Consider the following 17,879-nt stretch of genomic DNA (forward strand, 5'->3'; position numbering starts at 1 on the left):
ATGATACAGGGGGAAATGGTCCCCAGTGCTCTGGCCATGAGACCACAACTGTTCCAGTGGTGACTGAAGACTCATGCGGGCTGGCCAAGCCAAATCACAATCTAGGACCGTTGAGATGCATGCACTTGTGAGACCAGGAGAAAGGGCGCTGTCCTCAAATTCAAGAACCAGACCCCTGGCACAGTCCCTGCACACAGAGTACAGTGCACAGGGAAGGCACATTGCAATGCTGGATTACAAAGTGCTAAATACAAAACTGAAAAAATATCCTATTTACCTTTGTATTTCCCAATATCAGGGAGAGCGAATGACAAGGGGTAGAGAGAAGAATCCACACATCTGGCTGCGAGAAGTTTCTTAGAACTGATTATTCTTATATTCACTCACTAAAGGACAGTGATTCACCCAAAGACACACGCTGTCAGGGGCCAATTTACTAAATCGGACTCAAGACATCTCAGGATTTTCTTTCTTTGGCATCAGAAACTTGTCTTTGTCTTCTGCTGTGAAATCATCAGGGAAACATCACCTGGAAGCCTGAAGGTAGTTTCAAAGGATGGGATAAAAGTGAATCTACAGACAAATGAGGGGAATTCCATGGGAAAAAACACTCCATGTGTGATGAAAGAGGAAGGCAGAATTCCTAAGGGAGACAGAATCCTGAGCACACTGGTCAGTCTAAGAAATAAACAAGGTGACTGGCCAAAGGAGCTCCATAGACAACACAGCCCCTTGGAGAGCCTTTCTGAGAGTGGATGGATGACATGCAAGCTTAAATTTAACAGCAAGAGGTCAGTGCAAGGATCTGGTGAGAGGGTAATGGACCAACTTCCTCAGGGTTCCTAGAGATGCGTCTGGGAGTCCGTTTTAGCTCCTGCTCCTGATTCACCCTGAGAAACGGCCCCAGGATGTGGACACACCACATTGAATGCTCTTTCTCTCCACCAACGTAGCTACTGCATTAGAAACAAAGGACAAAAATGACAACCACAGGGTTCAGCTGCTCTGTGGGATATGGGAGAAAACCTGCAGCCAACTTACGATTTTGTTCCCTAAGTCCATGCACTGAGGGATTCTAAGAGCAGACAAGCCCCTGGAGCACAGCCTAAAGCACCAGCATACTAATGCAATGAGACAGCGAGAGCAGAGAAGGGGGGAAATTAGAAAAAGATAAGCACTAACAATTCTATATTCTATTACATATAGGGAAGTATTTTCAGAAATACAGAACACTTGGGTTTGCTGGAGTGAGAGAAAATACATGGCCCAGAGAGGACAAGGATAGATCTGATTCTGACCACTGGTGTGAAGCAGGTACATTCCCCCATCAACAAGGCACCCACAGGCCATTCAGGATCACAGATCAGCCACCAAGCACAACATATTCATTTCACGTTCAGAAGGCTGCGTCTGTGGAACTCTGAGCCCCATACAGGTTTTACCAGCTCCGTTCATCACGATATGTTATTTCTATGATGGCAGGATGTTTGCTGGGGAAACTGGAGGGGACGGAAGAGGTTCGGCTGTAAATGCCATCTGTGTTCTGATGGTATGGGAGGGACAGTGGAGGCAGTGGCAAGGCCCCCAGGACTTGGACAAGTTGCCTTCTATTACCTGCAGGTCCAGCCTCACGACACCATGTACCACACCACCACTCAACGCGCCCTGACCACACTTGGCGCTTCCAGGCCCCTGGCCTCTGTCCACACTCGTCCCTACCTGGATGCCAATCCCTTCCTTCATGCCTTAGTGAAACCTCGTTATTTTTATGGCCCAACTCAAACGTCACAGCTTCTGGAATGCCCTCCACAAAAGTCAGAATTAATTGTTCTGTCCTCTGTCCCCAATATTATTCATTTATCATAGAAGCAGTGACTTCTCTGCTCATCCTCTCATGGCTGGATCAGGAACTCACTGAGGACAGGGACATTGTCCTCCTCTTCGCTGCTCCACTGTCACACAACAGGTCTGAATGATTAGATATCGGACAGCTCCAAGATCGTATCCACTCATCCCCTATATGACAGTCATAGAACAGAAGATATTTTCCATTTTAGGATGTGTCCTCAAGACTGTTGTGTAACAGAGAGGAATCAAAAACATAACAGAGAAGTGTTGTTTCTAAGGTGCACTAATAGCTTGGATTCCCCTTCTTTCCTTCCCCAGGAATTTCCCAAAGTAACATAGATGGCTCTGTTCAGACTTGGCTGGCCACCGATTTCCGTCAGATTTTTGTTTTCTTCCTGATCTGAGTGCATGGAAAAAATACCGTAATTTCCTCGTGGGCCTAGTTATAATTCTATAGGCAGATTAGCAATGAGGAAACCTCGGCCCCGTAAGAAGCCCTGACAATCCAGGAGTTCCATCTGTTACTGCGAAGCCTTATCAGCGTTTTTTACTGAGGCACAAAGTATCATTCTAGGATCAACATCTAGACTCCTCTCAGAGATCATCCCTACACCCTTCCCTTCCCTGTTTCAGGATTAACGGTATCAAATTCTCAGTATTTTAAATTCACTGCAGTATCTATCAGACACGGATATAATTCACACTCTACTAGCAATCGCTGCCTGTGCTTTTGTTTCAGGCCACCTGTGGGGTCTCCAAGGGAACTTGTCTATCACTGTTCAAAATGCTAAAGCAGTGCATTCTGCAGGTACCGTGGTGGCCGTGCACACCCCTCATCTCCCCAGGGTACGTGCTGACAGCAAGCACCCGGGACCACCACCCATGCAGAGAGCAGGCCTTACGTGCTGGCCTCAAGGGCAGCCACCAGCCAGCGATAGAAGTGAGGTGGAGGCAGCCTTTCCCCACTTGCTGGGCCCTCCAATGCGCTGGTTCTGAAGGATGCCCTCTAGAATTTACCAGGAACTCAGGCCCAGGTGCCCATAGCCCAACTTACTCAAAATCATCCCTTTATTGCCTGTCATCTCCTCACTAGTTCACAAACCTATTCCCTTACCAATGTTTTCCAGGATTACCTCCCAACAACCTACTTGTGCTTGAATCCCAGCCATAGGATCTGGTCTGAACAAAGCCAATCTAAGGAAAGTCCCAACACAGAAGCAATTTGATAACCAATATGGGAATCCGGGGGAGTAAATCTTCACAGTAAATAAAACACTATCGTGGCATCTTCGTGCTGAAGAACCTTTCCGTGTCAGAGTCATAATGAGCCCAATAGCCTCAGGAAGCGAACGGAGCTGTCTCAAATCTGGGAATTAGTGTGTTATATGTGTTCTAAAAACAGACTGGATTTCAGTGGCTGTTTCAACTTCCATGGCATTAAATTTCCTTTTATTCTTCCCAGCACCGTATTTCCAATAAGCCCTGAAAAAATGTACCCCTGAGGAAGGATATTTTGCTATCTTAATAAAGTCTTTCAATCCTTAGGAAACAATTCACCATATTTCATTCTCAAAAATATTAATTTTCCTCCCCCAAAGAATCTTATGAAAATATTTATGTTTCTTGCCTGAGTTCCCAGGGAGGTGAAGTTGAAAAGCTAGCTAATAAAAGATAATTCCAATATTACAAAAAAAAATACATACTGCAATATGGAAATAATTAAGATCCAAAGAAAAAATGTCAATCCCTCAAATCAAAAGCCCTTCCACTAGAAAGTAATGTCCAGGGGCTCTTGTTTGACTAATATGTATTAGACATTATTTGAGGCAAGCTTTGCTTTAAAACAAGCAAGTAGGTACCAAATTCAAGTTTCTATAAAAGGTAATTCATGGATGAGGATTCACGTCACACAAAAAAATTCATAAATATTCCATTTAAATACCATACCCTGTAAAATACCAATTTTAGAGAAACCTGTTTTTGTTTTGTTTTTAGACTACATCTAATTGGGAAAACACACATTCCTTTCTTCCAGAAGTGTAGCCTGGACCAGGGCGGAAGAAGAAGGATGCAGATGGAGCATTATGAAAAAGGCAGAACTGAAAGGTCGTCATGTAACCCATAGGATGTGGGCAATGAGGTAAAGAGGGGGCTCAAGATGCTGCCCAGGTATCTGGCTTGGTAGATGGACTGGAGGCCTTTTTACTGGGAGAGAGAATTCAGGCCACAGAACCAGGGGGAGTGAAGGAATAGGTTTATTTGGGGGCATGATGCATTCTAAGTGCCAGGGGGACTCCAGGGAAAGACCCTGGGCCTGCAGCCTGAGGAGAGGTTCGACTGGGGGGAGGTCTGGCCCATGAGTGGCAGCTGAAGTCATGGGGTGGGCCAGATAATTTGGAGAATGAAGGGAAAAGATGGAAGAAAGGGGCTAGAGGAGTCCCTGGGAACAATAATAAGGAAGAAGCGAGAAAAGTCAGCTAAGCAGTCTGAGAAGAAACACCAGGGAGAAGCAGGTATGAATCAGTTCATGGGGTCTGTGAACACTTTATTAGGAGCCAGCATGTGGTGTTAATTGTTATTATTCCATGAACGTGAGCTAGACCATGTGCCCTGACCAGGCAGAGGGGAAGGAGAAAGGCAGGAGGCAGGGTGATGGCTGGTGTGCCCACCAGGTCCGGTGCTCCGTGGGTACAGCTAACTTTCCAGATGCTGACAGTCCCAATTGAGAAGTCACATTAAAACTTCCAAGTGTGTTTTCTTTGACACTGCCACACCCGATTTCATCTCCCATAAAGGACAATTCTGTATACAATGAACTATTACTGAGATGACAGTAGGAGCAAAGTTATGCATCTTAATAAAAACTTTCTAGAACACAGGTCAAAATCATATACATCCCAACAGTCAGAAATGACAATTTCACCTAAAAAAAAAAAAAGGACATCATCATAAAAAAGAAAATACAGGTGGCTATTCTGTTAATGAAGTCAATGAATTTCATTAATAATATAAAGAGCAAAAATTCAAGTGAGGTGCCATTCTTACTTTCCAAACCGGCAAAGATTTGATAGGAATTCCAACAGTGTGCTGAAACAATCACTCTCTCTTACTGCCAGATAGAGCCCAATGTTCCTGGAGCTATTTTTAAAACTGAACAAATATCTATAAAAGGACAGTCAAAGTTTATATTCAATGATTTTAAAAAATCAGAAAACTCAAATGCTAAAAACAGAAGGTTAAAATGATGTATGTACCACAGATACTGTGGTATGAACATAATTGAGTTCTTACTCTGTATACAACTTTACAGTCAGTTACTTTTTTGTTTCATATGATACCGTCTGTATTCATTAACAAGAAGCTTCTTGTTAAAGTTATTTCAGTGGTTGCAAATTGATTCCTATCTTGTTGCCTCATCAACATGTTTCTCATGTTTCTCAGCCCATGAACATGAGCAGAAAAATGGATAGAACTTCAACTGAATCAGGGATTCAGTTTGAGGATGAAGCAGGAAGAGAGAAACATGTTGATAAGGCAACAAGACAGGAACCAATTTGCAACCACTGAAATAACTTTAACAAGAAGCTTCTTGTTAATGAATATGGTATCATATGAAACAAAAAAGTAACTGACTGTAAAGTTGTATACAGAGTAAGAACTCAATTATGGCAAGAAAACAATGTACATACAAGAAGAGACACTCTTTGGAGTTCGGCCACCAGAGTGGAAGCAGTGACCTCTAGGGAGATGGATTTTTTTTTTCTCCTGCATACGTATACTTTTCTGTATGAACCTGGATTATTTTGATAATCTGTAGAAAACACAAATAAACATCTTCTGGCAATCTAGTCCAGCAATGACATCACATAAGGCTTGCTGCCCAATTTCACAGTTATACCAGTGTCCCAGGCACTAGGGAAGACTGAGTGGCTGAAGAACAACCTCTGCTTTGAGGTGTGTAGGTAATACAAATACACACGTGTAACAGCAGCTGGAGAAAAACACAACTCCTGGGTGTTTGCCCAAGGGACCTTTTCTACAACCACTTTACACCGAAATGCCGGACAGTTTTCCCAAAGGAAAGACTTCAATGTACCCGTCATGGGGTGTAAGCTGGCTACCCTGAGCTTGAATAACAAGGAGAGGTCTGTGAAAGCAGGTGACCACCATGCCAGGCTGGCTGTGACTTTCCAGGCCATAGCCAGTCCATGAACATGAGCAGAAAAAGGGACAGAACTTGAACTGAATCAGGGATGCAGGAAGAGAGAAACATGTTGATGAGGCAACAAGACAGGAACCAGCTCTTTCAGATTAGTCACACTAGATTTCTAAAGTGAATTCTCAGTCATATTTGCCTTCATTACATGAAAGAGATGACCTAAGCTGTGAGTTAATGACAGGAAGAGCCCATTTCCTAAAACAACTTGGCTGCATATATAGAATAATTTGGATCAAAATCAGGTACATTTCTAAGTCCATCTGAGCTTGCCAATTAGCTCTTAAGAGTTTTTCCACAGGCTGTTGTGTGCTGGTAACATAAGGTGCAAAGACTGGGGGCCAATCCCATCTTTACAGGCTGCCTGGCACCTAACCCTATGAGACGTGGTGAGTGGCTAGCCCGTGGCACAGGGGATGCGTGCGTCTCGAAGGACAGGACCACCGTATGAAAAGTGGTTCCCACTGGTATGAGAACACAAGAAAGGGAAAAGATTACAAAAACTTAATTTTGGCTCTTGAATTAACCCAAAATGGAATGTAGATTAAATCATTATTTCATTGAAAAGAAGCTGGTTTGGGTCAGGAAGTCATGATGAAATCTCAAAGAGCAAATAGAGTGTTTATGGGGGCAGGATCTCGGGGCTTGAGAGCTCTCCTACTGCCTTCTTTAGTGATAAGCAGGGACTGCTGTGGTGTGACCTGAGAAATGATGAAAAACCTATACAGCTATGACTTACCTACGTTAACAAGCTTCACGTAAAAGCACAGATATGTTTTACAGAGACAGCGAGAGAAATCCCTCTATGACATCCCCGAGTATACTCACTCAGACGAGGAGAGATCATCCCCTTCCTTTTGAGGAGCAGCTTATAAAGTGGATCATGAAGATCAAAGAGCTTTCCATGTCAGGATCATGGCATTTCTTTGGGTAGATGAAAGGACAAGAGAAGCACCAACAGGAACCGCATCTACCTGACGGAGGAGCTACATATAGCCTTTTCCACAGACTTGAGCATTTGATCAGAGCAAAACTCTATGTTTGCTGATGTGAGATCCAGAACATCCTTGTGGACTTACTCCCTTAGATGGGGGGCCTGAATTCTCCATCAGATAATTCTTTAGAGAGGCCCAGAATTCATAGGGAGATGGATGTTTTTGCCACATCAGCACTGAGAAGAGCGCCCTTCCACACGGGTAAGCATAAGAACCCCCAGCTTCACCTATCCTCCCCCACACAGATGACTATTTCTACTTCTCCAAAGAACTCAGGCCAGCACATGAGAATTCTCTTAACATCCATCCATTCCTTATTGTTGAAGCTTATTTTTGGCAATACTACCCTTCCTACCCAGAGGGCTACTCCAGCTCCTCTCCAAAGCTAACCCCACAGGCACCCATCCCTAGGACTATGCTTCATTCTGTTAGCTGCAACCCTGCCCACCTGACCACCCAAAGCCTCCCTCCCCACCGTCATGAACCTTTCTTGCTAGCGGCACCTTCCTACTGGTTTCCTAGCCTCTGGTCAACCCATTAGCCATGATGCCTTTTTAATATCTAACCTCACTTCTCTGCTTAAAAGAATCTTTGTGGATTCCCAAATTAAAAATGGGTTGTATTCCCAAACTCCCTTATAAACTGGAAGTCAAACTTAAGCCTACATTCACTCCTCCACTTGGCCAATATTTAGTGAGCACATAACATTCAAGAAACCATGCTGTGTAGCCCACAGCATGCCCGAAGCCAAGTTCTTGTCAGAGGATGTTATAAAACTAGCTCTACGGTCTAAGCACAGACATTTATCTTCCATCCATCCAACCGATACTCACTGAGCATCTACTACACACTAGACAGTGTCCTGGGCCCTGAGGGTATAATAGAAGACTCAGACCAGCCCTCAGAAGTTCACAGTCCACCAAGGGAAGCAACTTCTCATTCTGTCCCAGCTGAGAAGAATCCTTAGGACTCTCCTGTCAAACTGCACAGTCCAGCCAAAACTTCTTATCAGAAAAAAGGCAAGCCGTCAACATATAAGCAACAAAAGTGGAAAAAGAACTGCTTTCACTTTAAGTCTTTAATATATCCAATTCCTTTGATTTGCTTTTTTAAAATCTTGAAAACCACAATCTTATTTTTACTTTATCGTGTTCCTATCCACACATCATATATTAGATTCAATTTATCCCCAGTAAAGGAAGAAGGCTATTACACCCTCTCCTATTAACTGCTTCCAAGCTACTGGTGGAAATGAATCCTATACTCTGTTCCTGGAACTTAAAAACCTCAATGTCATAATAAACTCTATCCAAGGAAAAGCCACTTTTGGGGGGCTACAGGTTCTTCATGAAATGTGGTAAAGCCTTGTATTTAATACAGACATCTCAATCCTGTTTAATTCCTGAACACATTTTAATTCCTGAATACGGTGATACTGGAAAGTAAACTCTCTCATTCATCTACTCAGCCTGGGAAAGTCTGAGGATGGCAATGTATTTACCATGTTTATCACACAAAGGCATGTGGTCACAGATCAAGTACAGATCACGTACACACAACAGAAGAATGTTGACAAGGAGAGTGGCTGGTGTTTGTTGGCACCAATTACACAGGAAGAGCATCAGAGGTTAGGAAAGCTCACAACCATCCCCCTGTGAACCAACCAGGATTCAAACCCAGACCAGCAGGATTCCCGGTCAAATACTCTTCCCCCACCTCTCAGGATATACTTCAGTGTCACCCAGGGCATGAATGAGAAACAAACACACAGATGATTCCAAATGGAGTCTCTTCTCGTGTTTTATACATACACATCCCTTGAGAGTATATCTCTATATTTCTGGTACCACAGTATGAAGAAGAGTGCTAATTCACTAGGTAGTTAAAGGTCATTTTCTTCTGGATGACAGTTCCTAAACTAATCTGCTGGGGCATGTCAAAATGTGCCCCTAGGAACATCATACCTGCATCAAATGTCAAAATTAACAATCATCAAAGAAGCAGAACATCTAGCTGGAAAGTTGTGTTTGGGTTCATACCCTGGGGAGTAGTGGTGAATGTCTCCCTTGGTACATTTCAGAAGGAAGTGGAGGAGAAAGGTCTACTGCAAAGACATCAAAATGGAGCCTCGGGCTCTAAGACATAAGGTCCCGATAACACAGCAGCTATGTGTCTTTTCTTTTTCTTTCCCATTTTGAGTATTTAAAAATAGTCCTCTCAACCGTAGACTGTGAACAAAAACTTTAAAAGGAGAAAAAAAACCTCACTTCCATAACCTTCACAATCTATTGGAAAAAAACTGTATTTTACTTAATAAATTAGAGATCACCCCATTTTTTCAAGGATCTTCTAGAACATCGATGCCCAATGGAAATATTATGTGAGCAGGTACAGCATTTAAAAATTTTAGTAAAAACATTTAAAAAGAAGAAATTAATTTTAATAATATATTCAAATCTATATGTCCCAAATATTATCATTTCAACATATAATCAGTGTAAAAAGTATTAAAAATATTTTACATCCTTTTTTCCTAACACTAACACTTCAAAAATCTTCTGTGTCCTTTGCACGTAACGCACATCTCAATTCAGGTACTAAGTTTTCATCAGAAATACATGATCTGATTAAACCATATAAAATGTACAGCTGAAAAAATAGATCTGGATGCCCAAGTTGTCTCCGTTTTTATTTTTTACTTTGTGACGCAATGAGTTACCTTTATGAATACTGAAATGTTAACCCAGCTTTTCATTTTAAAGGCAAAATCCACTTAGTAATCATGTGTTGTCTTTTTCTATTCTTTTTTTTTTTTTTTTTAAGATTTTATTTATTTGGGGCAGCTGGGTGGCTCAGTGGGCTAAGCCTCTGTCTTCAGCTCAGGTCATGATCTCAGGGTCCTGGGATGGAGCCGGGAATCAGGCTCTCTGCTCAGCAGGGAGCCTGCTTCTCCCCACTCTCTCTCCCTGACTCTCTGCCTACTTGGGATCTCTCTGTCAAATAAACAAATAAAATCTTTAAAAGAAAAGAAAAAATTTAGAACTGATAGTTAATTCAGTTACTGGAAAACTTTTATGCATTTTTGAGACAACTTCATTGAAAACTTAGAACTGGGGGGAAAGATTCATTTACTCGTGAAGAGAAAACCAAAGAAGACTAAAACTCCCAATGCTTCAACCCTTCTGATGAGGGAGTCCCACATTGGAGGGCAAGGTCACTCTCAACTTATTCAAGAAAAAGGTGATCCTTCCTGATCTAAATACCTTAACTTGAATGGAGTCCCTCCCCACCCCCAACCCAAAAAAGGCGGCTCAATAAGGCAAAGTTCAAACTCAAAAGAGATTTTAAAACTATGGACATTTTTTCAAGTCAGATTCCCTGCCTCCCTTCCTGTGTCCTGGTGAATTTATGAGCATATTTATTGAGATTCACTAGGTGCTAGTTCCATATGGCTCACTCTACACACAATACATCATTTAATCTCCCAGCAATCCCATGAGACAGGTGAGAGCCAGAGAGGGTGTTAATAACTTGTTCAAGGTCATACACCTAATTATAAGGTGTAGAGCTGGGACTGAAGCCCAGAAAGTCTGACCAGATTTTTTTTTTAAAGCCTGCCCAACAGAAACCCCCTAATACCAACTACACACCCTCAATTCACGCTTTTCAAAGATTTCTCACAATTTGCACGGAGCAGGCAGGCCCTAACAGAGCAGGTACGACCCCGCCACTCTACCAAGGAGGCAGAAGAGACAGCTGGCAGAGCAGTTCCTCCATCCCACACTCAGTGCACCTTCCGAGGTCCCTGATGTCAGGAAGACATGCACAAGGTACTTGTGGCTGCTCTAACGCTACACACATGTCATCTTTACCTCACTGAATCCTCCAAAGCATTCCAGGGAAAAGGGGTATTCACACATAAAGAGATGGACATTCCACTAGGTAAAGGAACATGCCTGAGGTCACACAGCCAAATGGCACCGTATCTGGAATCCCAACCCAGGTCTGTGCCCAGCAGAGATGGACTCTCAGCCTTGAACCACCTCAAGGCAGGCTCTCCTCAGACTGTGGTGACTCCTTGTTCAAGAGCAACCTTTCAACAAGGTGGTATGATATGAGGAGGCTGATTTCTTCATAATTCACATGCTGTTATTTCAGAAAGGCCACTCCAGTATCTGACTTGGTCAAGTTTTATTGCATTTGTATGGGATGAACTCACAATTTAAAAAGAGAGAGAGATAGAGATAGCTGTTTTATCTGGCTAAATCTTCGGAGAGGGGGATTTCGAGGATGAACAAGACTTAGCTCCTGAAGGCACTGGCAGAATGGAACTGGCTTCTCCCCAGAGATGGATTAAACAGGCCAGCCTGGCAGTGATCCAGGGTGACAAACCCACAGTGGGGGACTAAATCATCATTGGAATACATGGGAAATATGGAGCCACTTAACTCAGGGGTTCACAGACGACTCATTACATAATGGACAAAATGGCAGCTGGCCCTGTTTCCACTCAAACAGACAGTGCCTGGGAGTTGGAATAAACACACTCCTCACCAGCACAGATCTGTCTCTCCTGAGAATATCTTCCCTTGTAGATCTGTATGAGTGAAAACAGGCCTCACTACCAACCCCAATGTCACCTGGCTGACAGGCATCTGAAAGTCTGGACCGGAACAATGCGTGGCAGAGTGTTATTATTAACCAAATTTTAAACAGACGTATGAACACCTGGTTCAGAAAGTCACATTAGTAATAAATCCCTTATTTTCAACATACAGGAAAAGATATGTATTTTTTATTAATAGTCTTCATTAATAGAAAATCAGTTTCACTTACTCCCAGTAAATAAATAATAGAACAGATATTTCAAGATTATCAGTTTGATAATGTGCCAATGATTAACCTTCACAAGACACCCACCCATCGTGGGTCAGCCCTGGCTTTCCCAAGAGAAGGAACTTTGCTCAAATTATTTCATAACTCACAGGTGTTTACAGTTCCCATAAAAAAAAAAAAGAAGGAAAAAAAAAAAAAGAACCCAAGCTTCCTAATCTAACCCAAGCAGTAGTAGCTATTAAAACAAGTTAATAACATTTCAGAAATCAATAGTTCAAATCATGATATAAGGGCAATTTTGCCTTCCCCAGAATCTATAAGCTAAAAAGATCTCCATTCCACAGCTGAGATGGCATCTGTGAAAGTAATCTGTGAATTCACTGCATATGGCAGAGCCTTCTGGAGAGGATGTCAGTGGGTCCTACATTCGAACCACATACTGGCTCCATTGGCCTGAGCCGTATCCTCAAGTTCATTACAAGGGCCTTGGGGGACCGAGTTGAATACTGTCTGCCTTTTTAGAAGCAGAGATGGATCAAAGTCTTTTATTTTTATTTATTTTTTTAAAAGATTTTATTTATTATTTATTTGACAGGCAGAGATCACAAGTAGGCAGAGAGGCAGGCAGAGAGAGAGGGGGAAGCAGGCTCCCTGCCGAGTAGAGAGCCCGATGTGGGGCTCGATCCCAGGACCCTGGGATCATGACCTGAGCCGAAGGCAGAGGCTTTAACCCACTGAGCCACCCAGGTGCCCCGGATCAAAGTCTTTTAAAACAATTATTTAATTGATTTTCCTGAACGCATACTGTAGGAGATTACTCAAACCCTATTTGTTATTACTAACATTTTCCAAAAGAAACCTTTATAAATCAGAATCAACAAACTCAATCATACATCACCTATTAGTCAACTGTTTTCAACTTTTATTTAGGCAATTCCTCTACCTGAGCTGTCATCAAGTAATAAAACTGGGTAATTTGAATTGGCCATCTTTACTTCTCCTTTCACAGAGAGATGGTAAAAATGGTGAAATGGTCCACAGAGAACTCAGAAGGAAACACAACTCAGAATCAGCTATGCCCATTATAAAGAGCTTGGAAATTTGCTTACAGATGGTCACAGAACCTTTACAGGGTCTTTTACAATCAATCATCTGAGAGGTATTTCTAAACAAAAACAAACAAACAAACTAGTGTTACCGTTCAAGATCCAAAAGTTTGAAATACTGTACCTCTTTCAAGAAGTAATTTGCTACCCCCCTGGAAAGTGTATCCAAAGAACTGTTATAATGAAGGTATCTGATTTCTACTACTTACCTATTTTATCTGCAGAAATGCTGGGAAGTGTCAATGAACAACTTCAGAAAAATGCCACCTGGAAAAACAAATTGAAAAAAAAAAAAAAAAAAAAAAACCTTGGATTTTTTTTTTTTTTTAAACATAAAGAAGACTTAGCATACAATTTTATGTCTCATTAAAATAGTGTTTCAAATATTGGCCCCCAGGCAGCATATAGTTCAACTTGCATTAGAATATAGCCACCTGTTCGTGGGGACAGCCACAGGTTCGTAGGAACACTAATGTACTAATATCAAATCCTAACCAGCAATGAACCAGAAAAAATAAGAGAGCCGTAGGGAAGGTGCAGCCCATGAAGACACCCCTTATTGCATCCTTTCCTTTTCCCTCACAAAGAGACCAACTTGAAAACACAATTTGTGTCTGTCAGGGCACTTTATAAACAGTCTCAAAAGGCTCAAATACTCCTGAAACAAATTAGGAATGACATACTTCATTGTGAATGCGGAAACTATCCTGGCAGTACTCTATATCCTTTTCAGTAACTTTGCTAACTTTTTTTAAAGCTAAACTCACAAGGATGTCCAAGCTGGAGATAGGGGAAAGTGGTCATTACAACTCTAACATAGTAAACAAAGGAAATCAAGAAATAAGAATTTATTAATGGTTAGTTTACTCAGAAATGAAAAATTCCTTTTGGTGTTCTCCAAGTCTTCTGGTAATCTTATAAAATTATAAGCCTAGTAACATGTTCAGAAATCAAGTATTCTTTTTGGTGTTCTTAAAGTCTTCTGGTAATCTTGGAAAATTATAAGCCTATTAATATAAGCCTACTAATATTAATTAGTATTAATATGTTCAAAACAAAGAATCCCAAAATGTCCATTCAGAACTGCTTTGAAATATTAAACATAGATGGAACAATTTCTTTTTTTTTTTTTTTTAAGATTTTATTTATTTATTTGACAGAGAGAAATCACAAGCAGGCAGAAAGGCAGGCATGGCAGGCAGAGAGAGGAGGAAGCAGGCTCCCCGCCGAGCAGAAAGCCCGATGCGGGGCTCGAACCCAGGACCTGGGATCATGACCCGAGCCGAAGGCAGCGGCCCAACCCACTGAGCCACCCAGGCGCCCCAATGGAACAATTTCTAATACAAAATATCACAGTTACTATTTGGTGGAACTACACTATATATCAGCATAGTGTGGTATCAGATTATAACCTTTCCAGATACACAGAATGTCCATTGACAGTTGGGGAAATGAATGTTGAAAGAAGCAGAAAATTTCCCCAGCATCACAGAGACCCAGGGTTTCCAAATGGCAATCTTTTCATTCTGCCATGTGGCCCCTTGCAAACACTTCCTACTCTACACCTGCTAGTCTACTCAGTACCTCTCCAGAGTCCCGACTTCCTTAACACGAAAGCTCTGGAAAACAAATCAAGTAGCAGATAAAATTAACGTGTGCTTTTTGTATTAATAAAAGTAATTAAAAGTAATTTCTTCATTTCAAAATGGTAGCCCAATCATGCTATTTAGGATTGTATGTAACACTGCATATAAATAAAAATGTAGAAAGAAGGCATTTGGCATTCAAGAAGTAGTAAATACACAACTAGGTAACTCCAGGTAAGACAGATGAAACAAAATATTTGACAGCCTCAATTCTACTGATAAGCAGAAAAACAGGAAAAGCCTACGTGCCCATTTTCTCTTAACTTCCAAATATCCCATCAAATTTTGTAATGAAAGTCTATAATATCAAGCCACAAATATCCATACTCATATCCAAATAACTAGTGTAACAGCAGCAGCATCAGTGTTAATCTAAACTGGACTTGAGGTTGAAAAGCCAGTATGGGGCTCAAAGGCTCCTCTGTCTAAAGACATCATTTTAGTTCAGTAACAAACTTAAAGATACTGAACAACAGTCACTGGGTTTCACTTTATAAAAAATAAATACACAAAAGAATTCTGAATTCATAAGGTTCTTTGTTATAATAGGAGAGTTATGATTTTTTTAATGGTTCTTTATAAGTTAATTACCAGTTAAATCCCAAGCATTTCCCACAATTTAATTTCACCCCTTTAGGGAAAGTCACAGGAAGTCATGATCAGTATTTTTATCTGAAAAACTGCCTCTGTGAAATAAACCACTAGGATTAGCACAAATGGGTCTGTTGTGGTGGAGCTCTTGATCAACATTTCATTACCTTTCAAAGCTGAATGGGTCACAAAAACACTGACTTAGCATACCTCAAAATCAAAGATAACATTTTAAAAAATTTTTGTCACATACAACATAAGCAAAGCTCTGGACAATTAAGATCTCCAACCTCTAACAGTAATAGACAAGGCAAGGGTCATATCCTGATTCCCACCTAAAGCTTTCCAAACTCACGCTGCCAGTAAAAGGCACTTCCTAGAATAAATAAATTTGGTCTGAAGCTCTGAAGACAAAAGGCATTTTGGGAAGAAGTTTTCAGTATCATGAGCACTGACAACAAAGACCTATCTTGTGAAACTACCAAAATGATCAGAAAGATAATACATGGTAATAGGGCATTAATTATTTTTTTTTTAAGTCATTGCAAACTTTCAGTAGACTAAAACTATATTAAGTCATAGAGCCTTCAAATTTCACAAAAAATAATTACTGTTAGGCATTAACTGTCAGGCACTGATCAATGTACTTGGTGGGAATTAACTCACTTCTCACAGAATGCGGAAGTAGGTAATAATATTATTTCACTTGAAAGATGAAGAAACAGGCACAGAGAAGTCTCTCAAAGTTACATGGCTTGTAAGAAGTGAAGATTTAAGTCCACATACATGACCACATTTAATCCTAAACAACTCTATTAACAGAGGCAGGGGAAAAAAAAAATTAGCCCCATTTTGAATCTGAGAGAAAATGAAATTCTGAAGAGTAGAGACAGATGCCCCCCCAAATCACACTGCCCACCAGCAATATGGGCAAGAAGAGAACCCAGGGCATCGAACTCTGGCATCGGGGCTGTGGTGGGTTTTGTTTTGTTTTTTTGCTTGTTTTGTTTTAAATTCTGTTAATTAACATGTAACTCTATGAGGCGAGTGTATCCTGCCCTTAATCTCTGAGAAGACGCTTCAGGGTCCTCAGGGGCTGCGGCAACTCTAGGAACATCTAGCACAGTGCGCACAGAAGTATCACCATTCTGCCATTTCACCAGTTTCCCTTCCTCTAGGTGCAGTTATGTTTTTCGCTTACTGCTTAACAAACACAGAGCAGCATATAAAAATCAGAAATAGATGGCTTTATTATTTATCATTCTTTCATCTTCATTTTTATAGATCAGTAGTCTGCTTAGCCACTTACATGAATTATAACCTAATAAACACAGGCACGTACTCAGCAAGTACCCTAAATGAAATCAAAACCGCTGTTATTTTTGCACATTAAGGAGTTAAAAGTCTGTACTTCCCATTCATCTCCATTCGGGTTGCATGCCCTTCTGCTGCACTTCCGGAGATCTGGGACCAGAGGAGAAACAATGGTGCCTTTAGTGCCCGAGCGCAGCCCCACGTGACAGGCACCAGCTTTTATTTACTGAACTGAACTGCCAAAAACAGGAAGCCGTGTTGTAAAATCCCTCTCTCACTTATAAATTTCTATGACTTGACATGTGCTGATTTGAACTGTTTCATGTTAACTCTAAAACTAGAACCAAGAAGTATAACTAGTTTGGGAAGTTACAAGGATAAATTCCAGGTCAACTGAAAAAAGAATGTCACAGTAAACAGAGTGGCCACACAGAGGTCCAGCTCGCAGAGGGTGGGGTGCAGGACCAGGGCGTAAGGTAAGAAGCAGCGGCTCATGATCACAAAAGCCAAAGAAGGGTAAAAGTCTCGACTGCTATCCTATAACAGAGAGACTCATTCCATGCACCCTGGGATAGCTGACTACTCCCATCCTCGGTGAGAATGCGAATTCCCAGGGCAGGGCACCCTGTAAGTTAAATGACGCTTTACAATTCAGTTTCTCATCTGACCCACATATCAAGCAGAGGCGGTTGGAGTGGGGGTGGAGGGCAGACATCATTTGTTATTTCTACTTCACAGACTAGGAATTTGAACCACTTAAGGTAAATCACGTAGTCAGTAAATGGTAGATCTTTGCAACAACCAAGACATGTGTTTTTCAGCCATCGTACCTATTCATCAAGGACAAGGGCAAGGATGGGCCCCAAAGACTTGAAGCATGAAAATGAAACCAAAGGAGATGAGCTAAAAGCAAAATATAGTAAGAGCCCTATTACTCATATACCACTCTACTTCTACCTAAGAAGTTCTCTGTATTTTTAGTGGACAACTCTCTAGGTTCTGTTTACTTTGTTGACTAAAGGAACAGTTGTTGAAATCCTACTTCACTATGCTCTGGGGATACAATATATGCTTGTATATGGTTCATAATTTAAGGGGAGTTGGTAGCAGCAGAAGAGACAAAAAGAGCAGTGCCCCATTTCTGCATCCAAAGCTTAAGTTATTGTTCGAACACTAGGCTGAGAGTTTTTTTTTCCCCCCAAGTCAGTGAAATGTACAGACTCTCTTCTGACAACAGGTCCAAGAGAACCTCACAGGTGGGTCTGACAATAGAGTTTAAAAGACTGCTGAACCTTGCAAGATTTTTTAAAGAAAGACATGAGAGTGT

At 41.4% G+C, this 17,879-nt stretch overlaps 1 protein-coding gene across 2 annotated transcripts in view; it reads right to left on the reverse strand.

Annotated features, from left to right (window-relative positions):
* The window catches only part of LOC111148388 (LHFPL tetraspan subfamily member 2), a 155,275-nt gene that overhangs the window by 67,484 nt on the left and 69,912 nt on the right, over positions 1-17,879 (reverse strand). For both annotated transcript variants that reach the window (XM_022504902.1, XM_022504903.1), the window contains one exon: positions 13,211-13,268. The gene's annotated coding sequence lies outside the window, so the exon portion shown is untranslated. The remainder of the gene's footprint in view (positions 1-13,210; positions 13,269-17,879) is intronic.

The sequence above is a fragment of the Enhydra lutris genome, unplaced genomic scaffold (assembly GCF_002288905.1).
Source record: "Enhydra lutris kenyoni isolate GAN:26980312 unplaced genomic scaffold, ASM228890v2 scaffoldscaffold19, whole genome shotgun sequence".
Lineage (NCBI taxonomy): Eukaryota > Metazoa > Chordata > Mammalia > Carnivora > Mustelidae > Enhydra > Enhydra lutris.